At 38.9% G+C, this 24,056-nt stretch overlaps 1 protein-coding gene and 1 long non-coding RNA gene across 9 annotated transcripts in view; both read right to left on the reverse strand.

Annotated features, from left to right (window-relative positions):
* The window catches only part of GTDC1 (glycosyltransferase like domain containing 1), a 361,227-nt gene extending 341,527 nt beyond the window's left edge, over positions 1 to 19,700 (reverse strand). For 2 of the 8 annotated variants that reach the window (XM_074335867.1, XM_074335834.1), the window contains exon 1: positions 19,578 to 19,670. The gene's annotated coding sequence lies outside the window, so the exon portion shown is untranslated. Of the gene's footprint in view, positions 1 to 19,577 lie in introns of all 8 variants that reach the window. The other 6 variants (XM_074335850.1, XM_074335875.1, XM_074335844.1 and 3 more) reach the window with 6 other exon arrangements.
* LOC109449548 (uncharacterized) lies at positions 6,061 to 19,919 on the reverse strand. The gene is made up of 3 exons (XR_012494880.1): positions 19,872 to 19,919; positions 18,912 to 19,569; positions 6,061 to 7,644 (listed from the first exon to the last, which is right to left on the reverse strand). It is a non-coding gene; the product is annotated as an uncharacterized LOC109449548 (long non-coding RNA).
* Between the last annotated feature and the right edge of the window lie 4,137 nt (positions 19,920 to 24,056).

Genomic DNA, 24,056 nt, shown 5'->3' on the forward strand with positions numbered 1-24,056 from the left:
TTCTCCACTTCCTTCCTCACTTTCTGGTTCCTTCAGATCAGGTTAGGCAGAGGAAGGGGGACAAACGGCCTGTGTGCCTCATTCCATGGGGTTTTACTAAATGGCCAGGAAGCAGGACAATCTGCCATCCTTGTGTAATTATTAATAGTTAGTACCTTCTCCTTCTCAAAGGAGCCCCGGTTGGACAGTGCATTTCAGCCTTCACAGCAGGGTGACCAGAAGTTACAGCAAGCAGAGAAGCTGCTCCCTCCACCCACATAGTGCCCTGGGGTGGGGACGCATTCTCTGACTGGCTGATCTCCTGCTGTCCTACCCTCATCTGGCAAGCTGGCAGCCCTCCTTGGCGGGATCCATCAAGATAATTCAAAGCTGGTCAATTTCCACAGGGTCTACTTCAGCGGTGTCCAAACTGCGGTCCATGGGCCAACTGCGGCCTGCGATCCATTGTTAATTGGCCCGTAGCAAATTCCAAAAATATATTTAGTTTACTTAAATAAACCAGATGAGGCAATACGTACTTCACCTCGAGTGAGTGGCCTGGCTGTTTGTATTTTACCACACATGGCCCTTAGAGAAAACCGCTGGAAAAAGCTTGGACACCCCTGCTCTACTTGCTTCACAAAACAAAGTTCATGTCTTCGTACCACACCCGATGAACAAATCCCAACTCTTTTCACTACCGCCCTCTCACTCACCACGTCACCTCACCTGTTCCACTCTTCTCCCCGCCAGAAACAAGCCTATGTTCAGGAATGCCCCAGACTCTACAAAATATAGAGCTCTGTCAAGAACTCTCTGGAAGGTGCCATTGTAGCATCAAGAAACAAGATTATGGAGCTCGTTAAACATCCGGACAAGAAATTAAATACCATCCACACTTCTGGAAGACAAACCCAAATTCTGAGCTGGGAACAAAAGGTCCTTTTGGGGAGAAATGGAAATGTCACAGAATTCCCCACTAGATTAACAATTCTTCACCTGAATACTTGTAATACCCCTTTCCTAATTTTTCTTATATATGGGAGTGGGTGCTGCTGTTGTATTCTTTTACTAAGGCCAACATCCCTCTATAAAATCAATCTTTATTTTCAGCTTTGGAACTTTAGCTAAAATCCTGAAACCAACAAGTGCTAGTTGCCATCCTATTATCTTAGGTACAATTTCCCCTACATTACATATACTGTCTATAAGGGACTATTCATTTTAAGCAACTCAATGTGAAAGATTTACAGAAAAAGGGGGAGATATTGACTAAATAGATCAAGAAGGAAAAAAAGAAGATTCCTCATCTGGTCAAACAAATTTTACCTTAGTAGATTAATATATTACTCATATTCTAACAATTCATTTAATTATATATACATTTAATGAAGAACCACTGCATAAAATGAAGAATTCCCAGTTTAAAATTCAGATTAAAACATGTTACCTACAACATAAAATGAAAATTTAAAATGCTGTACAACAAACCAAGTCAATAATTGCATACAAGTACCCCTACTTTTCGAAAATTTGCTTTATGCCACTTTGCCTTTAGAAAAAATCTACATTAGTACCAGTTTTCGCTAACCAAAAAAAATCCAAAGAGGATTTTCACTTTTAAATTAACGGTAATTGTTTCTTCACTTTACTCCATTTGAATTTACAGAAACTTTCATAGAAATGCTCTTTCAAATAGATACAGAAGGGAACCTATATCTATTTAAGTGATATGCTATAATGTATTACGATTTTTTTTTTAAATTACCAGATTCCAGTTATTACATTAAGAATATTCATAAAAGCTCTATGCCTATAGCAATGTCATTTAGTACAAACCAAAACTTATACCTAGACAAATGGTAGAGATTTACAGACTTGAACTAAAAAAGGATGGTGGAGATGGTGTAACCACTTTGGAGACGTTATAAAGTTACACATAAACTTCTAAGTTAAAACATACACCAATTCTATGACAGAAAAAGTCCATTCCTAGGTATTTAACCTAGAGAAATTAAAATATATGTCCACAAAGACTTATACAAAAATTCTGTTTATAGCAGCTTTATTCACTATTGCCAAAAAGCAGAAAAAAAATCAAAAGTCCATTAACAGAAAAATGGATACACAAATTGTGGTAAAATAAAACAGTACTCAGCAACAAAACAGAATGAACTATTAATACACACAACATGGATACACATCTCAAAACCATTACACTAAGGTAAAGAAGCCAGTAAAAAAAAAAAAAAAAAAAAGTACATACTCTATGATTCCATGTATAAAAAGTTCAGGAAGCAGCTTACTAACCTACAGAAATAGAAATCGGAACAGTGGCTGTCTACGGAGAGGAGAGGGAAGGACTGATTGAAGAGGCATAAGGGAACTTTTGGGGGTGTTAAAATATTCTATTTCTTGAATAGAGGGCAGGTATATGGATCTACACGTCAAAATTCATCAACTGTACATTTAAAATTTGATTTTTATATATAAATTACAACCAATAAAACTGATTTAAATCACCTCTGATATCTTACTCCTAGATGATGTCAGGGATACCCAGCTAATGTAAAGTTTGTAATCTCTTGCCAAAAGCTGAATAGATATTGGTAATAACCATAATAAACTTAAAAACTAAATCTAAAACACAAATCCAAGTCTAAGGTGGTTAGCCACTGCTCCAAGGACGTCAGGATAAATTCAGTCTATCACAACATAGGGGTTCCCAGGATGACTGAGAGTAATCAGCTTGTCTTTTTCTTGGGAGTTCATGAGGACCATTATGGTTCTGACAACCATAAAATATGAATACAACTTCATGTTAAAGATAACTCTCCCCTCCCCCATCGAATATTTTCTCGGCCTCCTAGCAATCTTTGAGGAGTGTAGTACCCTATTTCAGTAACACCTTTTTCTAAATCACTTTTCCTGATCTCTTCCTAAGTTTTCTCTTTTATTAAGTAAAAACTCTACCTAGGAGTATCATATAACCACTTCGCTTTTTTTTTTTTTTTTTTTAAGATATTATTGGGGAAGGGGAACAGGACTTTATTGGGGAACAGTGTGCACTTCCAGGCCTTTTTTTCCAAGACAAGTTGTTGTCCTTTCAGTCTTAGTTGTGGAGGGTGCAGGTCAGCTCCAGGTCCAGTTGCCGTTGCTAGTTGCAGGGGGCAGAGCCCACCATCCCTTGCAGGAGTCGAACGGCAACCTTGTGGTTGAGAGGGCATGCTCCAACCAACTGAGCTATTTGGGAGCTCAGCAGCAGCTCAGTGGCAGCTCATCTCAAGATGCAGTGTTCAATCTTAGTTGCAGGGGGCACTGCCCACCATCCCTTGCGGGACTAGAGGACTCGAACTGGCAACCTTGTGGTTGAGAGCCCACTGGCCCATGTGGGAATGTTTCAAACAGGCAGCCTTCGGAGTTAGGATCATGGCGCTCTAACCACCTGAGCCACCAGGCCAGCCCACCACTTCACTCTTGAGTAACTCTCCTTACTTCTTACCCTTTGTCCTACTGCCTTGTTTGCCCATGACCTGCATGCTAAACTTTTTCTGTATTTTTAAGCAATTAAAAAAAAATATTTTCCATTCTAATATTTTGAGTCCAATTTCAGTATTTTTTTTTCCTGTCATTACAACACCCCTCACCAAGATGCCAAAGTACTCACATTTAGGCCACTTTACCTGCTGCCACTCGGCTGTACTTTTTTTACTTCAAACCTCCACAAGACCAACTGAATGACAAAGCCAAAGATACCTTATCATTTCCCTCTATACCTTAAAAAATATAATTAGATGATGTGACTCCAAAGCCCTATTGTTGTAGTTATCGTTTACAGTTAAAAACGCTAAGATACAGTTCCTAACCAAATGACTGAAGCTGTCCTTTCCAAGATGTTTGTTCAGGGCTGTGTGAGTCTCCTTGCAAAAGCCCGTAAACATTTCCAGTTCTCATTGTAATGGTCTTCATGACACTGCTACCCAGTTATCATTCCTGCAGCAAACCGTTTGGTAGTCACCTTTGACTGTATCAGGTCGCCTTCAAGGACTTTTTCTACATATGCTACTGGAGTTGATCCAATTCAGCTGAGGTACTATATGTATGTAAGTCGCTGTGGCAGCTCATTGTCACCCACCCTTCATATGTGGATTTTGTATCATGGCATCACTTACATCTGAAAATACAGCTATACAACACTATACTAATTATATGAAAAGTAACACATAAAACAGTTGGAAGAGTTGTAGTCTAGATACAATATATGCAAATGTATCATCTCACTGCTTTCTCCAAGGAAGCCCCAACATCTTTCTATAACACCAACATGAAGTCATTTGTGTTGAAAACCGTTCATCTTAAAATCTTCCTATAATGTATACTGGCCTTTCAAATTACTTTTTTTTTATTTATCAGACAATCACTGGAAAGGAAAGGTCGCTGCACAAAATGAGCCAGAAACTGTAATATTATCTTCACTTTTTTTTTTTATTAGTTTCAGGTGCACAAAACAATGTAATAGACATTTACACTCCTCAGTGATAACCCCCCTCCCCCAATCTACTACCCCTGACATCATATATAGCTGTTACAGCTCCATTGAGTCTATTCCCTATGCTGTACTCCACATTCTGTGTCCATATATATATATATATTAAATTGTAATTGACATTCATTATTATTCAGCTTCAGGTGTACACTGCACTTATCAGACACCTACACTGTCTATGAAGTGGTCTCCCTAATGAGACAAGTGTCCATCAGATACCCTACAAAATCTTTAGTGATTATATTCCCAAACCATCTTTCATATCCCCGCAGCAATTTTGTGATTACCAAGTTGTGCTTTCTAATCCCCTCAGCTTCCCCCTCGTCCCCACCCACCTCCCATCTAGCAACCTTTAGTTTTTTTCTCTATATTTCTGAGGCTGTTTCTTCTTACTCTAAGACCTTGGCTCTATCACTTAACTTCTAGTTTCATCATCAGGAAATTGGGATAGCTGCACCTGCTTTCAAGGTTGTGGAAAGTATTAGAAATAACTTCTGCCAAGTGTCTTACTCAATGTCTAGTATACAGGCAGCTTTCAATAAATAGTACATAGTAATAATAAACCAAACTATTCCACTGATAGCCTTACTCTAGCACCTTTATCAACCCAAAAAGTGTACATTTATGATCTTATTACCTGTCACATTTACAATCTTATTCTGTCCTTTACATTCCAGTAATTTCCCAATGTCTACAATAGCCTCACTTTCCCCATTCACAAAATCATCTCCCACTCGCCTTAAGAAAAAGCAGCTTTAACCAGCAATTATAAAGTTAGGGGGGAAAGGCAGTGGGGGAAGGAACTACCTAAACAATCACTGCTCTACTAAAATAATACAGTAATGTATGCGTACTATATCCTTACCTTAATCTTTCTTCCAAGTCTTTTTTGAAGTCCATGAAAGTCAGGATCACTACCTTTCTCATCTCCTATAAATATCACTAAACAAGTTCTATATAAGTCAGTGGACAAAAAGATGTAATTGATGAGTTCTCAAAATTCTAAATCCCAATGTCATCTCAGAAATCCATTCGTAAGAACCAACCACATGGGAGGGATAGGGGGCAGAGAACTAAATTTTCTTTTGACGACTGATACAAAACTAGTTTTAAACACCAGTATTTTCTTGTTCTCCTGATTATATACAAATCAATTAATTGGCTCAAAAACCATTAAAAGATTAATACAGATGCTTTTCTGCAACTATACTTTCAAATGGCCACAAATAGCAGTTCCTTTCTGCAATAAACTAGTTTTTCATACTCATTTATGTCTTCTCAATTTTAATAACAGGTGAAATAAGAATACCTACAATCTTTCAAGCTACATTTATGCATTCTTCTGTACATTTTCTTTTGAAAAAGGTTTACTGTAGAGATAAAAATAATAATGGCAAGCTACAAAGTACTCTAATGTTCTCTCCCCAGAAGACCACAATGGAATTCCTGATTTAAATGGTTATCATTGTAAAATCCATGTATTTATTAAACGTATCCTATCTATAAAAGTGGTGTTTGCTGCTTTATTTACACACACACACACACACACACACACACACACACAATCATAGTCCTTCCTTAAATATCTTACATATGAAAATGGCAGTTTTACAAATGTTAATCACAATAATCACAAATAAAATCCGCAGGGCAGTTCAATTATGGCACCATAAATGAGTCACAAAATATTTCATTTCAAAATCCCTGAGTTTTAGGATCTAATCGTCTAAGAACATCCCCCTTTCATTCCAGACTCCAAAGTTTAAGCTATTCAAGTGCTACACCACACCTGTCTTTCAGTTACAGGCATTGCTTCAATGAAAAACAGCTTAAAAACTATGAAATGAAATCAATTCCACATAAAGCTATTGTATAGTCCTGATCTCTCATCTGACTTGTCGAGGGAACCTTTTTCTGTTTGTACATGAGCTTCATGAACTATATGAAATGTAACCTATGTTTTGTATGCTGGGCTGTGAGAGTTTTTGTTGAAAGCTAAGATGAAAAAAAAAAAAAGTTCAAGATTCAGAGGAAAGAAATGAGATTCAACTCAGAGAGAATCTACCCACCTAATTTCCCAGCCCTGCTTTCAAATCCTCTATAACTGACATAAATAGATGCATACCAAAAGCAGGGACTCTAACCAAATAAAATACTGATTTGGTTCAGAAAAGACTTTCATGTTCCACTTTTCTTGTGATTCTAATAGTTTAAGAAAACACGTAAGTTATTTCCATTTCACACCTGCTCGTTAAATCATTTTAAGTAAATTTAGTTAACAGGTCTGAAGATATTAACTTCATTAGTAGTTATTAATTTATTAACTGTTCTATGTACATTAATACTGTACAGCATGATTTTTGTACTTACTACTGAGTTCAAGAGCCTACACAAAATCATGTTTCCCTACAAAATTCTGGGTACAGTAGGTTTTTTTGTAAATAGAAACATTTTAAATAATGTGGGGGAGAGCAAAATTTCAAGAATCTCCTAACTAAAAATTTCCATGTGAAAATCAGTCCTCCCCAAATAAATTTAATAAAAATTTAAAAAAAGAAAAAACATCACAGTCCTTAAATTAACCTTTTTTAGGTAAAGCAGATGTTTTTCTTTACATATTACCCTTAGAGTAACAGAACCCAATAATAAAAAGTGATAACTACATAAGTTCCATAGTCAGGAACTTAAAAGATCAGGTACCAAAGCAATTACCATATGTCATTATGAAATGATAATACATTCCACGTTCCCCAAGATCAAATTTACTCAATCATCTCCATCACACACCCACACACACACACACACACACACACACACAAATAATTTTTATTTAGTCACAAAGTCCTTGGAATCACAATGGGGCTTGATGCCATATTAGTGTCACACTGTCAGTCATCCAAAGATATGCGCGCCTTCTTTTTCAACTTCTTTGAGTACTAGTGCATCACTGGACCCAGCAGGCAGCTCACCCAGACAATTTCAGTAACGGGTTTTGGCTCTCTGTGCATAATAGACGAAAATCTTTACGAAGGATCCAGTTTGTCTTATAGCTGAGAGATTTGAACCTGCTGCAGATGTCACATCTACCTTCTTGAAGGGGTTTTTATCATCAGTGTCACCTATAAAACAAGACAGTGTCACCAACAGCATTGTCTTGAGAACATCTATTTCAGTAATGCTAAGCTTTCTGCATCATAACTGATAGTCATTTCTTTGCGTAAAACAGGTCAGCAAACTTGATCCCGAGAGCCGAAATGCAGCCCACTGCTATTCTTTCTCGTACAGCCATGACCTAAGAATGAGTTTTATATTTTTAACGGTTGAAAAGCTTTTTTTTAAATGACTAATAATTTGTGACATGTGAAAATTGTATGAATTCAAATTTCAATCTCCATAAATAAGGTTTAATTGGAATGTAGCTACTCATTCATTTATGTATTTTTCTGTGGCTGCTTTCACGCTACAATGGCAGAATTAAGTAGGTGCAGCAGAGACCAGCTGACCCATAAAGGCCAAAATACTTACTATCTGGTGCTTTAAGTAAGTTTGCTGACCCCTGGCATAGAGGATATTTAGTGAGGAGGTAATATGATACCTAGTGCCTCTTGTGTAAAGAACCTGATTGTCACGATCCAGTTGTTCCCCTGCCATACTTCCATCCACTCATTTAACAGTCATGCACCGCATAATGCCAGACCGCACCTGCACCTACAAGAGTGGTCCCTTAAGAAGAAACCCCAAGAAAATTCACAGCGAAGAGTTTGGCAGAAGCTTTTCCAGACCGCAAGCAGCTCCTTACATCTGAAAACATGGTCCCCAATACTGAAGTTTTCACTTGATAGAGAGGAATGAACATGGTGCATTATCTGCTCATAAGCAAATCTATGATGAAAAACAGAAATCAACCAAGCAAACTACCATGGATGTATTTCTGAAAAGAGGGGCACCTTCTCAAGAAGAGCTGCAGGCAGGCCCTTCAGGTCTTCCAGAAGGCCTAGTTATCTTACGAGATGACAGCTCCACACCTGTCATTGCCCCTGAAGACCTTCCAGTGGGACAAGATGTGAAGGTGAAGACAGTGAGACCAGTGCTCCTGACTCTGTGTCGGCCATGGCTCATGCGTGTGTTTATCTCTTAGTTTTTAAGAAAAAATGTTTCAAAAGGAAAAAAAAAAATTAAAAATAGAAAAAAGCTTACAGAATAAGGACATAAACATTTTTGTAAAGCTTTACAATGTGTTTGTTTTAAGCTATTATTACAAGTGTAAAAAGTTGAAATTTTTTAAGTTTATAAATTAAAGTTACAGTAAGCTAAAATTAATTATTGAAGAAAAATATTTTAATAAGCTGAGTGTAAACTAAGTGTACCATGTTTCTAGATTACAGTAGTGTAATGTCCTAGGCCTTCACATTCACTCACCACTCACTGACTCACCCAGAACAACTTCTGTTCCTGCAAGATCCATTCATGGGAAGTGCCCTATACAGGTGTACCCATTTTTACCTTTTATACAATATGTTTACTGTGTTATTTTTTATGTTTAGACACAAATACTTACCATTGTGTACAGTATTCAGTACAGTAATATGCTGTACAGGCTTATAGCCTAGGAGCAATAGGCTATACCACACAGCCTAGGTGTGTAGCAGGTATACACCATCTTGGTTTGTACAAGTGCACTTTGATGCTCGCACAACAACGAAATAGCCTAGCAGCTCATTTCTCAGAATGTACCCCCATCATTAAGCATGACTGTATTTCTTGGGTAGGCCTGTCACTCCACTGCTATAATCACTTTACTTTCTACTTTGGCTCAGCCTTGCCTCTCAATCCAAGGGGTCAATATTGCCCTTGTGCAGAATGAAGGCAAAGAGCTCGGTTTCAGGTCAAATTCTAATTCTCCAACGTTGGCTTTTTCTCTGTCCCCAAGTTCTACTGGTTCTGGATTTCCGCTTTCTATCAACATTTTCCATAATAGTCTTAAAAGTCTGTATTTCCTACCAGAGACCCTAGGACAGTAGGCTGAATCACAGCATTCTTGGGCTGCACTGTGCCATCTAATCACCTGCTCTAACAACCACCCTGCAATGTGAATTTGTGTGGGACCCTTGTGAACAGCTTACATATTCCTACACTCTCCTGGCCTCCACTACTCTTCCTGATCATGACTGGCCCTTCAGTTGATCGATTTCCTTTTACATTTAAACCTCTGACCTACAAACCTATGAAGTCAACCTTCCCAGTTGGCTTACCATTCTGTTTCTTGAGCTCAGTTCACACAATAACCAAATGTAAGAGCACAACAAAACAAACTCTATATAGACAGATTTCCCAACCTAGGACTACCCATATTAAGACATCTCTCACTTATTAACAACTGCCTCAAAAGGCAATACATCACCTCCAAGCAGCACACCTTCTTTTTCCCTCCACCACGGCTAGTTAGCAAAGGTTTCTATACCTACTTCATCTGAGAGTGTTACCCACCACCCTCTACCCACGTGGGATGCCTAAGATACCTGTGTCTCTTGAGCACGGCTTCAGAATGAGGTATCTCTTGCTTCTCTTAAAGCTTTATAGCATGCCTGTTTTCTTCTGTAAGGGGGAAAGGAGAGTTTCTTACCACTGTTCGACTGCAATGGACAAATGTATTTAGCTAGATTTCTAGAAGTCAGAATATAATTCCCCACAGGACTATATTAATAGTTCAATGAGACTAGGAACTATTAATGAGACTATGCCCATCATATTACTGGCATTCTAGAACACATATGTGATTCATATTCTATTGTTGCAGATAACTAATTCACATTCGTAAGTTGTGAACTGTCTAAAAAGTAGCTATGAAATATCAGGAAGACTTTACAGTTGACAGAGTAAACCTAGTGTAAAGGCTTCAAAAAAATAGTATTTTTGTTTGTTTTTGTTGTGTTTTGTTTTGTTTTGTTTTAAGCGAAGAAAATTTCACTACAATCTTGAAGTAGCTTGCCATAGTAAACACTTCTGAAAATTGCACGAACAGCTCAAAACCAAAAAAATGCTATCAAGAATGAATACGCTGATTGGAAGACCATTAACCATATCTCAATCCTGGGTATCAACTATATAGGTAACAACAATCTTAAATAGAAATAAAAATCTTCTTTAAAACACATACAGGAACCCTCTGCCCATTTGAGTAATGACATGAAAGTCCAGTGACATGTCCTTAAAACCAGGAAAACAAACTAGAGGCATGTAGTTCATATTCCAAAGGAATACTCAACAGATTAAAACTTTAGAACTTCACGTATTTGATGAATCTAACCTTCTTCCCTTAAAGAAACACTTCTTAAACATTTTAGTATCAGGACTCCTTTGAGTTCTCAAAAATTGAGGACTCCTAAGAGCTTTTGTTAATGTGAGGTATAATTATCAATATTTACCATATTAAAAATTAAATTAAAAAATTTAAATTCAGTTAACAATTTGAATAACATTTAACATGACAAATAACATTTTATGAAAAGTTTCCTAAACAAAAAAAAGCTTAGTGACAAAAATGGTATTGTTTTACAAATTTTGCAAATTTCTGTCATATCTAGCTTAATAGAAGACAGCTGGATTTTCTTATCTGCTTCCACATTCAATTTGTTGTGAAACACTGTTCTGATTCAACTGCGTGAAAAAAAGTAGCCCCAAACACTTATGTAGTGAGAAAAAAGGAAGTACATGTTAACATTAATAGCCTTAGATAACTGTGGATGTTCTTTTTTGATACTACACCAAAGCTTGACAGGTAGGAGTTCAAGAGTTAGCTATAATATGGAATCTAATATCACATAAACATTTTGTATGCTGTTACTTGCTTTTTATAAGGGTCTTTTACCCATAATTTAGTAACACTGGTCACTTTGAAAATATTGGTTCACTGAGTTATGAAGATATTCCAAACCTTAACATAATTCATTAATACCACAGCAAAACCTCACATTCATTAATATCACTATCCATCCCATCAGAAACATCTTTATGTATTGGGAGCTAACAAGAGCACAGCAGGTGATACAAGCTAACCAAAATTTTAATTTTCACTTGAAAGCTCAAATTTTATCATTGGCAACAAATACTGTGTTGTTTTATCTGAAGTGACAGGCTCACTTTGTTCATTACCAGAAAATGAGTGCCAAATATCTAAGGCAAAATAATCACAGTTGTCTGGTAGTCATTCTTTCAAGTAAAAATGACGTTTCATGCAAAATATGGCTAGTACAGCTAGCAACTCAAAAAATCACCTGAGTTTTCCTTGAGCTAACCAAGTTGGCTCTGGATATCCATCAGAAGTACATTATTTCCTATCTCATCACACAGAGTATTAAAACAAAGTGTACTCAAGGATGAAGATCTAATAAAATTAATTTTTACTGTTTCATCAAGGACATTAAGTAAAATTTGTTTTTTAAACTATGAATGCATGGCAGCGAAGAATATGATGAATACTAGTCCAGTTTGGTGCCATGGACATTTAATATCTACTAAAATGCCCAGTTTTACCTGCCAATGTCTTCCTATCATCCGGACAAATGTCAAAGCAGTGGAAAAAGCAAAAGTGTTACTATGAAAATAGTTTTAGCCTCGTGGACCCCCTGAAAGGGTCTCAGTGACCCGCACAGGTTTGTACACCATTTGAGAACTATTGTCTTAAGGAAACACTGAAAGCTATGAATAAGGTTGCCATCCCCAAATCCATGTTAAATATCCCCCACATAAGAAATATATTACATATCTGCACAAATTCTTTACTTTTTAACTCAAAACTGGTCCAATGTGCTCTGAACTGAATAATACAAATAACAATAGCAATTAACATTTAATGAGCACTTGCATGTATTATCTCATTTAATAATCATAACTCTATTAGTTATTTGATATATTCATGTAACAGATAAGGAAACCTGAGGTAGAGAGGGGAAGTCAGTTGTCCAAAGTCACGGCAACAACCATTGGTATTTATGGATTCAGTTATTACTAAGTATTTTGCATATCTCATCTCTTCAATCTTTGTAACAACCTTTTTAATTATCCTTTTTTAACCTTTGTAATTCTTTATACTTTTATTACCCATTTTTCAGATGAAAATTTTGAATCAAAAAGTAATGTACCCTACCCAATGTGACCCAACTGTTGGATCATCTATATACAAATGCAAGTCTGCTGTACTCCAATGAGTATACTCCATATTCTGCCTCTGTATACTACACATCAGCATATCCTTTGTATATAAATAGACATGGTTACAAGAGTCTTACATAATTTTAATATCATCTGAACAAGAACCCTACTTGGAAAGATTTTTACTACTTTGACTATCTCTGCTATCAAACGGAACAAAACCTACTTTCTTTTATAAAATAGTCAATGACCTAGGTAAATAGTTCATTAATTCACATTATTAAACACTTATCTGCATATGACAACAAATCAATGCAGCTAAGATCACTCTTTTAAAAAACATTCAGTACACCCAGGTGACATCCTAATATTAGATGAGGAAACTAAAACCCAGAAAAATACTAACTTACCCCAAAGACAAGCCACTCATAAACAGCACAGCATCGAAATCAGTTTGGACTGACCCTGAAGTCTAAACTATTCAATCACACAGCCTGCGTGTATTTTAAGGTCTGAGACAATGACCTAGGAATTACTCAGGAGATCTGGATGCAAAGCTTGCTGATAACATACCCATTCCACCAAAGGCATTCAAGATATGAATGAATCATCTTGTATTTCAAACAGGTGAAAAGGAAGTTCGTACATGCTGAAAATGACCCATGTTCTCAGGTACTTTAGGTACAGCATCCACAGGTAATGTTGAGGAAAGAAGTACAATTCACTTACAGAGGTGTCAGCACACACAGCTGGGGCTGTGATAAGCATACCTCTCTTTAAAAGCAAAACAACAACAACAACAAAATCCTAGAGGAATCTGTCATCACAGCTACACAGGCTATATACAGATTACACAGTAGCTTTCAGATGCCAGAAGCCTAGGGATGCTGCAAACCTTAGTAAATGGCAGCAGCAATCATTTTCCTAAAACTTTTTCCTAAACTCGAATTAATCAGTAAAATTTTCATTTCAAGTTAGGATCTGTAAATGTCAGGGGTTATGTCCCAATATGTGTTTCTACTTTAAGGGCCTACTTTGCAAGACACTGCTTAATATTAAACCCTAAGGAGCTCAGGGAAGGAATCAAAGTTTATATAGTTCTATTCACCCTTATACCTTACTGTAAATCAACTTTAGGAAGCATAAACATCTTGAGATTGGACAGAGGAGTGTGTCTTTAATTTCAAACAAACTGTATTCTCAAGGAGTCCTCACACACATTTGACATTTGACAGCAAGGTGACAAAATGGAAGGCTGTGGTGTACCACCTAAAAGGGCAGGCAGTACAAGCGAGAGATGAGCTATTATACTTGTCACAGAATACCACATTCTGGATTCCCTCTGTGGCAAAGGGAAAAAACAAAACAAAAAACTACTGAACAAACTTTACTTCCTCCCATCAGTGATTCCTGGCAGGACCAAAAGAATCGCAATCTAGTAATGTAAAAGCAGCTGACAGATATAGAGAAAAGAAAAATTCAAGATTGAGGTCACATCCCTTGACATGCATCATTTACACTAAGGATTCCCCCACTTATCTGAATTAATTTCATGTACCTCATTTCATTCAGATAATTGAAGTTTTCCTTTTAGAGTTGTAAAGTGTTTATCTCAACATAATTAGTAAACTGTCCACTTAAAAATACCACTACAAAAATTACCACCCCCTCCTCTACACATATACATACATTAAAGGTATGAGACATTTTGGCCTTCACAGGAAATTTAGTTCAAAAGTCCTCTTTAAAAAATTAGCACAAGATATTCTCCAAGAAAAGTTATGGTCATTACCTTTTTAATATAGTGTTTGCATTACTTGTTAAAGACATGGTAATTTGGGTATTCGATACATAACTACAGTTCTGTAACCAAATTAAAGGTTTAAACTACTAAAGAGTTTGATGACTTGCCTCAATACAGTAACTGGGATTGTAGGGAGAACAAAATCAAAGAGGTCTCTCTTTTTTATGAGCAGGCATTTAAGAACCTTTTAATGAAAATTTACTCTTTATTGTATAATTACTAATGAACAAAAATAGGGCCATTAAACTTACTTCTTTATAGTGTCATAAAACTTCTATGTGTAAGAAACATAAAATATATATTAATCAAACTCAACAAAAATTGAAATGTGCAACACCTAACAATACATGGTGAAAATTATATACCTTTTCTCCTTAAATTGATTCCCTGCCAGATGACTATAAGGTATTTCTTTATATGGATATGATTAAAATTTAAAATACACAGACTCTCTACTCCTAATGATGGCAATGAAATGTATACACTTCTTACATGAATTCTAAATTTCTATGTGAACACTGGCTTCCCATACTGATAATAGACTTACTGTTGGGATGAATTTATATCTATTCAATATTTATTTATCACCTGCTATGTGATAGGCATTGTACTGAGTGCAGAGGACACTGACACAAACAGCACAGATTTAGTCCCAACACTCAGGGTACACAGTCTAGGAGGAAAGATAGATAATGAACAAACTTGGTACAACAGAAAGTATAACAGATACTCAGTCAAATGAAAGCTCAAAACAAAGACATGGGTAGAAAAACACTTGAAATTAGCTACCACTGAAATTGAATAAAAATCACCCATTAAGTGACTCAACTTTAGTGAGTCAAGGAGGCAGAGAACCCAACAGCAAGGCAGTCAGGAAAGAGATCAAATTTATGACTGGATAAATCCAGGGTATCCTCAAGCACCTGATGTAAATAAAAAGTTGACCCTCAAGGGGGGCCCAAATTCCCAAATTATAATAGCCAAAGAACCCAGCTTTCAGCTGGCCTGTGCTCAGCATCTAAGGGCTCAAACCAGTGAGCGCAAGTCCAGAAGGCAGTATCTCAGTATATTGGCTCTATAAGTTCTGCTATGGATGAAGCAGGACCCCAACATCCACTGTGGAAAAGAACAGGTCCCACCTCCCTAAGGAAAACAGGGATGGCAAGGAGAGGGAGATGGCCAAGCTGTTAGAGTTCTTAAGCAGGCATAAGAGAAGGCTCCAGGTCCACAAGGGATCTGGAATACAAAAAGGAACCATACAGGAAACATATCAACTCTAGGGACTACAAAACAGTTACTGAAGAAAGGCTGTGGAATCGTTTACGTATGATCTTCACAAGTGTGGGGGGAAAAGGACTACATATTCTTACTATTTCTTACTAATTGTCTGATTCTATATCCTAATTCCATCTAAACCTACTCGTATGTTGATATTTTGCAGATGTTTCACATACTTCATTAAGATGCTCATGCCATATAGTTCAAAACTCCTCATGAGTAAAGTGCTTTTAAAAATGAGAATCTCCTAATTTTATACTGTAGCCAGACTGAGTACACGTCAAGGGTATAGTGAGACACCATACCTCTGTGAGCCATGGATGCTCAGGGCACCAGAATAATTCCATATCTCACCTCCTGAAAGGTATGGGGGTCTTAATGTATTTTTGGTCTTAAAAATCAATTTAAGAACTTAGTGTGATAACAACAGCTGTGGTTACACCAGGTAGACAAGAACTGACATAAGGAGCAACAATAACAGATGTAAAATTATTTACCTACTGATAAATTACGCATCATCCTACTCTACCCTACAGTTGTTTTCAGTAATAGTACTGTTTCTCTGAAAATAAGACCTAGTGGGACCATCAGCTGTAATGCGTCTTTTGGAGCAAAAATTAAGACCCAGTCTTATACTATGTTAGATAACAACTGGTCTTATAGTGAAATAAGACCGGGTCTTATAGTGAAATAAGACCGGGTCTTATATTAATTTTTGCTCCAGAAGACACATTAGAGCTAATGGTCCGGCTAGGTCTTATTTTCGGAGAAATATGGTTTGAGTAGAAAGAAAAATGCATGCAGTCCAAAGATGTTGTCCCTGCGAAGGCTATTATTTACATGATTCTACATGTTCAAATAGGTATCACTATGGAATTGGCCCTGCATTTGCCCAAACATTATCTGCCAAAGTTATTCAAAGGGTGGAGTGGTGGTACTTTCCAAAAGAAATGTTTGACAATTCTCCTTAGGTTTTCTTTTTAATAAACAAAACACGTTATTCTCATCTATTTAAAAAAAGAGAAAAGACAGAGAAAATGAAAATACAGTGGGTTTTTTTTTACAGTATTACCAACATGCAGCACGACATCAAATACAGTCTAAAACTGTTTAAAACATCATTTCAGGATAGCTTGCCAAGGTAGTCTGAACTCCTACAGTTATGTTTCTTACAAGGCCTATATGCTGAAAAATATATCCTTATAAAGCGAAGCCAAGGCTTTAAAATTGCCCTGCAGTACAATTTGGGTCCTCAATTAATGGTTATCAAACTTTGCTCCAGTGGAAAACTCATAGTATTTTAGCTTAACTGAGGTGTTCTATGAAAAGATTTAAATGGTGCCCTTTCCCAATTTCACTGTAACGTATGTTAAAGAACAAAATTCTCAATGTTAAATTTCTTCCCCATTTTTTCTAAAATATTTGATACCTGCTACTTCTTTCAATATTGGAACTCAGCCTACCAGAGTATCTGATTCAACAAAGTAACAGAAAAAATTATTTCAAGTTTACAATATTATGATTCATGATTTCCAGGCCACTCTGCCATGTTCCTAACTATGATTAAGCCCAGGACCACAAGCATTTAGAGTGCCCACTGCATTTGACACAAGGCATACACAGGTAAGACATGGTCCATCTTTTATTAAGCTCCCACCAGGGAAAGTGTACACAAGAAATATTTATTAAATGCCTACATTTTGTTTTTAAAATTGAACGCTGTAGTGTGGGAGATGCAAAGAATTCACCCCACCCCAGTAAGGACTTCAGACTACTGCATATGAGGACCACTAATAAAAGTGATGCTAGGGATGCTGGAATTCAATTGCTACACGTGTATACAATATTTGTTCCTAATTAATACAAAGGTTATAGACACCACAATTCTAAGACTCTTGAAATGCCAATCTCCTGGGACTGACAGACTATCAGAATCAAGAATATGAGTAAACATTCTTGAAATAAAAATTACTAAATTCAAACAAATTGGAAAGTACTGTTTCAATGTATAGAATGTAAGTATTTCTTAACTATAAATAGTGGGTCCAAATCACAAATTAAGGCAATTACTCAAAACAGAAAAACTTAGTAATTGAAAATTTAGTAATTGTTTGGGTTTTTTTAAGCTACCATAATCATAACAAATTTTGGTACAAGACTATCCATTGGGGAGGTCTGAATTATCTACTTAAGTATCTAGCTAATTAAGTCTACTTAGTTCTATTCAGCTTCTGTTAAATCTCTTCAAGAAACTTGCTTTGATTAATTTCTCTGTAAAATAATGGGGTTGGATTCAACTGTCCAAGTCCCTTACAAATAGAAAACTCTGTATTTCTGTGGTCCACAAGATTAAAATGTCAACATGGTTTCAAAACAGGAGTAAAGAAGCCATATTAACTTCGCAAAGTGGTAATGCAATAAAATGTATTTCCTACCTTATCTCATTTATCATGGTTCAGATTTTACCTATTCAGTTTTCAAAGAAAGTTGCATGATTCAAAAGGTACTCCTCCAACCCTCAATACTAAAACTGTTTCGTTAAATATAAAAGCGTAAGGAAAATATAAAATAATAAGTCATGGGAGCTGAGAATCTATTCCACTTCAGATCTGGAATGCCCTAATTAAAATTCAATACTAAACTTGGTACGTAGGGTTCCTACATAATACTCCTGCCATGCTTTAGCTTAAGGTTAAACAGGTTAATAGAATCCAATAAAATGGCTCTATTGAATTATACCGAACTTCTTTTCAGCAGCTCCTTTACCTGAGCACTAGGTTGAGCTTTAAAATCAACTTCAAGGGTAACACCAAACAACCACGGCAAGCCACCGCACACGGAGGCAGCCTTCTGAAACCCACCTCGTGTGGAAAATCATCAACTCACGTTTTCCATTTCAAACTGTGATACAGGTGGAGGAAAAAGTGTAAAGCCTCCTCTTTGAACCTCCAGTCACACTGCTTCAAGGCGCTAACTCATGAATTATCTCAAAGACAATCTAAAGCAGTACAGTTCTCAGAAGACTCTAAAAGTTGTATTTGGCAGAGGGGGAAAAAAAATAAACGCCCTCGGGACTAAAGACTAAATTAATGTAGTACTGCAACCTCGCTGTTGGGTACATGGCTGGATTTACGTGACTTAAATTCAGAGAACCTTTCCACCGGAACAGATTGCCTGGATCCTGGTCGGAATAAGTACATGCCGGATCCTCATAGGAGGGAATCTGGGCTGAGTGAGGTCTTTAGTCTCTGACACAGGGGAGGGAGGAGCTGACGAGGGCGACCATGGGGCCAGGCGCAAAAGGTCTCTCCCGGAAGGCCCGAGGGCGCGCGTCGCAAGGAACCTGGGCCTGGCAGGACCGCGGTCGGCGAGGAGGCCCCTCCGCCTACTGCGGTCCACGCCGGGAACCCGGCCTCCTTTCTCGCCGCGCGAGGGTGACGCGCCCCATCCGCCCCTCGCCGGCGGCGCCTCGGGCCGGGGAAAGCCGGAACGCACGACGTGCAAAAAGCAAGAAAACGAAATCAGAAAATGGCCAGCGTGCAGCACCGAAGTGTGTGACCTGCACGGCGCGCAAGACCGACGGCAGCGCGGAGAGCGCAGCGCTTGCGCCCGGGAAGCGCGCCGCCCGCGCGGCCCTCAGCTCCGCCCCCCCATCCCCCGCCCCGGCTCCCAGCGCCGCCGCCACGGCCGCCGCCGCCGCCGTTCCTCTGGGAACTCCGCGCCGCGCGGCCCCGCTAGGCGGGCGCCGGAGAGGGGAGGGGCCGCGCTCCCCGCCTCCCCAGCCGGCCCGCGAGGCTCCCCAGCCCGGAGTCTACTCACCTCCTCCTCCTCCTCCTCCTTGTCTCTCCCTCCTGGCCACCAGCGCGGCCCAGCCGGCGACGCACTGACGCCGCGCCCCTCCCCCGCGGCCGCCGCCACCGCCCCTCCCGACCCGCGGCTGCCGTGGCCTTGAGGCGCATCAGACGCAGGCCCCGCCCTCGCCCCGCCCACGTACTCAAGGCTCCGCCCTCCGCGCAGCCCGGACGCTGCGGGCGCGCGGTTCGTGATTCAGTCTACGCTCCCGCCCGCCCAATCCTCGCACAGTGGACTCCGGGCAACTGTCCTCCTCCTCACCTGCCTACTCCGAGGGCCTCGCTTCGCTTCCCACCTCCCCACACGCATTTTCCCGTCCCTCGTCAACATACCCCCACCCCCACCCCCCGTCTGCCCCTTCAGCTGTTTTGTACTTTCCCCAAACCCCTAGGCGTGTTCTGTGCTCGCACTGGCGTCTTCTCTTTCCTTCTGCAAGGTCTTCGCTCCTCGGCTTTTTCCTGCTGGTCTCTCCCTCTGCCTGGCCTGCCGGAGCCGCCTCCTTCCCCGCCACCTGCACCTGCGGCGGTGCTCGCCCCTCGGCGCGGGCTGCGCCAATGCGCCCTAATTCTGCCCCCCCCATAACTCTCTCCCCCCGCGCTGGCCCCTGTTGGAACCCTCCTAACAGGCTTTCCTTTACCCATGTTTTGCGCGTCCTTGCGGTTCTGACTGCTCTACTCCACACACTTCAGATGCAGTTTGGGTGCTCGACAGTTACATGTTCGCGGTCCCACTCAGATGGAGAGTCACACTGAGCAATTACAAATCACAACGCAAAGCGATTGCAGTGCTGATCATCTTTGACTTGCATAATTCCTTCTATACTTTTAATTGACACTTAATTGTCAAGGAATGGATGTGTCTAATGGGGCTTAAACTTCGAAAATTTGGGGGTTTTCCCTGCAACCTAACCTCATTTTAGCTTTTATTTAGAAACTACATAGTAGAAAGAGCACCAGGAACTTGTAGGTCTCTTGTTTTCTTACCTGTAAAGTGAGGAATGTGTCATTCCTGTGATTCTGAATGAAAGGTTTCTGTATTTGGAATGACGTTGTGAGTTAAATGAGTGGGGAGAAGGTCAAACATACAAATGTAACTGGAAGTCTGGTAACGTAATTTTAAAAACCACAACTTGGAAGAGTTAGGTTGTGATGTGGAAGTGAGTTAAGAAACATACCAAAATAAAGGAAACTGATTAGGCCTTTGGAGTTACATCCACAAGTTGGTTTAAATTATGCGAATAAACATTATTATCCTTAAATTGAGTTAAAACTATCTTCCATTCTAAACAAAATCCAGGCCCTACATGGACCTTCGGAGGTTAAAATCACTGTGAATTGAACAGCGTTACAAGCCTAATAAACCATCTGTCTGTCTATCCACTGTAACACAAACTGGGAAAAAGGAAAGTGTAAATGCCAAAAGGTGAAAGCAAGGGTTCCTAACTACACATAAACTAGTAAATCTTATCCCACAGAATAAGTATATGAAAAACTCCAAAGGCTATGGCAGCTATTTCATTGATTTGGAAATAGAATCATGCGATTTTATAATTGAATTATCTAGTCCTTAATATCATCTGGCGTCTAATCTGTTCATTTTACAGATGAAGAACTAACGCCCAGAAAGGGTAAATTGCTTGCTCAATATTACCCAGACTAATTGGAAACAAAGCCAGGATTGAAGCTCAGATCTCATCTCACATACCTGCCAACATCTGGCTTATACTTACAAGTTACATCGAGTTATTCAACATCAGAGGTCTTTGACTTTGCAGTTTTACCTTATGGTCTGAGTGATATATGAAATTGAACTTGACATTAAGTAGGAAGGTATTGCTGTCAGAGGCCATTTTGTCCCACTGGTTTCAAGGATTCCTGTTGCACAAGTTCCATCTCACCCGGTCAGGGTTCATCTCTGAAATGGCAATTTTGGCCAGACCTCTGGAGCCATGTCCCAACCAAACACATTTATCCTAGGAGGTGCCAAGAGGTGTGTATGATTATAAGAAATATGAAGTTCCTGTTGTCAAGAAAATTACATATGACTGGGGTGGAAACTATGGAAAAATGATAAACAATTCACCATTAATAACCAAGGATTCAATGGTAAATTCCAAATCCTAAGTTGGAAATTATCCATGTAAATTAAAGGAATACTTCTTAAAAGGACAAAAAAGGAAATGCAGAATTTGAATTTGCTGATAGGAAAAAGATAAGGGAAATTACTTGAACAAAGGCACTAAGAAGAAAATGGACAAGCTACGAATGGGTAAAAATTAGGTGATCAGATGAATTAAAACAGGAGGTTCACTTTAGAAACAATAGAAAACCAAACTGAAATGATAGGGTAGAATCATTGATAGAGAACCTGAATTTTAGTCTGAAAATTTTAGACTTCACCTAATAGGAAATCATTCTGAGTGGATTTGGCAGGAGAACTGGGGAGGGAGAGTGGGAGGAAATGAGACAGGAGACCATAACCTAAGCTTGTTAGGTTCTAAAATAGCAAGTGGAATTTCAAAAGAAATGTAGGCATAAATGGCACTAAGAACAAGATGGGTTCAGTGAGTATATGTAGGGCTCAAAGTAAACTATGAAGACAAAGATGACTTTAGGATCGTAGCAAGAGTGAATAACAATATCCATAGACCTGAGCACCTTAGTGTAGAAAGACGAGAAGCACTCAAAGTGTACAGCCTCTGAGTTCCTGGAGAAGAAAGCAAGGTATTTTCCCAAGGCATACTGTCCTATTCATCACATCCTCATTCCAGAACACTTTAATTTGCTACTCAAATTGGAAGCTAAGAAAGAAAGCTGTCGTGGGCCCTTATGCTGGTATTTTATGGTCGACCTATTTTTATTTCCGTTTCAGCCCTACTGATGTAAAAGTGCTCAGTGGTGCAGTATATAATGTTACAGTTTGGAAATAAATCAATAAGTGTTTTTTAAATACATACCAAATGCTGCTCAGCACTCTGCTAGGCCTGAAGGGCTGGAAAAGTATTAAAAAAGTATCTGCCTTTCCGAAGTTTATAATCTCATTGGAGAAAAAAGGTCAAGCACCTGACACCACAGGAAACAAATTCCATAGACAGTGACAACAACCTATGTGGACTGTAAAGTGGGCTTCCATAGAAATAGTTAGGGATGGGGTTGAATGGAATGGAAATGATATAATCGATAGTGTTCATCATCAACAAATTTTCACTAGTCTTTAATCACTGTTCTGGGTTCTGGAGGTAAAGCAGTAAAATAAGAGGCTCCTGCACTCATGGAACATACATTCCATTTGGGAGCAACAGAGAGGAATAAATAAACACACAACTACCAAATAGTAATAATTGCTCTGAAGAAAATAAAATGTGAGCTTTCAAAATGAGTATCCGGCGAGTAAGTTAGACCTTTCTGAGGAACATTTAAAAAATGATTTGAATGAAAGAAATAGCCCGTCATGAGATGATCTGGAGAAGAGCAGTTTCGGCAGAGAGTAAACACAGCCCTAAAAACGGGTCAAGCTTTGTATGTTAGAGACTGAAGAGGGCAAGTGTTTCTGGAGTAGAAAGAGCCAGGAGGAAAGTAAAGGAGATGAAACAGGAGAGGTAAGTAAGGCTTTGTAGATAAGAAGAGATTTTGAGGCTAAAGTATGGATATTTGGAAGATTAGTCACTGGCATTCTGGATTAAAGACAGGAGAGATTAGGATCTGGAAGACCAAATGGGAAGCCTGTGTGATAATCTGGGCAGGAGCGGATGTGAGGTAGAGGTGGATAGTGACAATGTGAGAAAGGAAGACTAAAAAGGAGATCAAGTATTTATGAGGGGTGGGTGGTAGGTGGTATTGGTTGGGGAGAGTCCAGTGTCAACTGCTGCAAAAAGGTCAAGGAACATAAGCATTAAGTAAAAACTAATATAGCTGACAAAAACGCTGCGATGTGTGACCCCTAAGAGGAGAGTTTCCATAGGAGTGGTAAGTATGAGGAAATGGAGGCAGTGAACTTTGACCACAAGTATCAGTACAACTCAAAATGTACAAAGCATATGTTCATTTTATTTACGTTTAAGGCCATTTACATTTGGCATACTATTCCATTTTTAAAGCCCTTTAAACGTTCCCAGCCAGGTCTAAAATTGTGTCTCCATACTGACCGAAGGGAGGACAAACTTTATACTGTAGAGACCTACAATATGTTTTTCTAGGCCAAAAATCAGTCACGTGAATGACTCCCTGCTCTAAATGCAATCAGAGAAAGTGCACTCTTACTCCTGGGATGTGGCAAGAGTCTTACAGTAGAAATGGTAAGGCAGGTGTAGTACCGTCAGCTCTGGGTCCATTACTGGCACCTGTCAGGACTAAACCGTGTGGGCTATGAGCATCATCCTGCACTTATCATAATCTTACTGAACTCCAGGTTTTCATTAGCCAGGAAGAGGAATCTCTCAGATTTTAG

Source organism: Rhinolophus sinicus, linkage group LG01, assembly GCF_036562045.2.
Source record: "Rhinolophus sinicus isolate RSC01 linkage group LG01, ASM3656204v1, whole genome shotgun sequence".
Taxonomy (NCBI): Eukaryota; Metazoa; Chordata; class Mammalia; order Chiroptera; family Rhinolophidae; genus Rhinolophus; species Rhinolophus sinicus.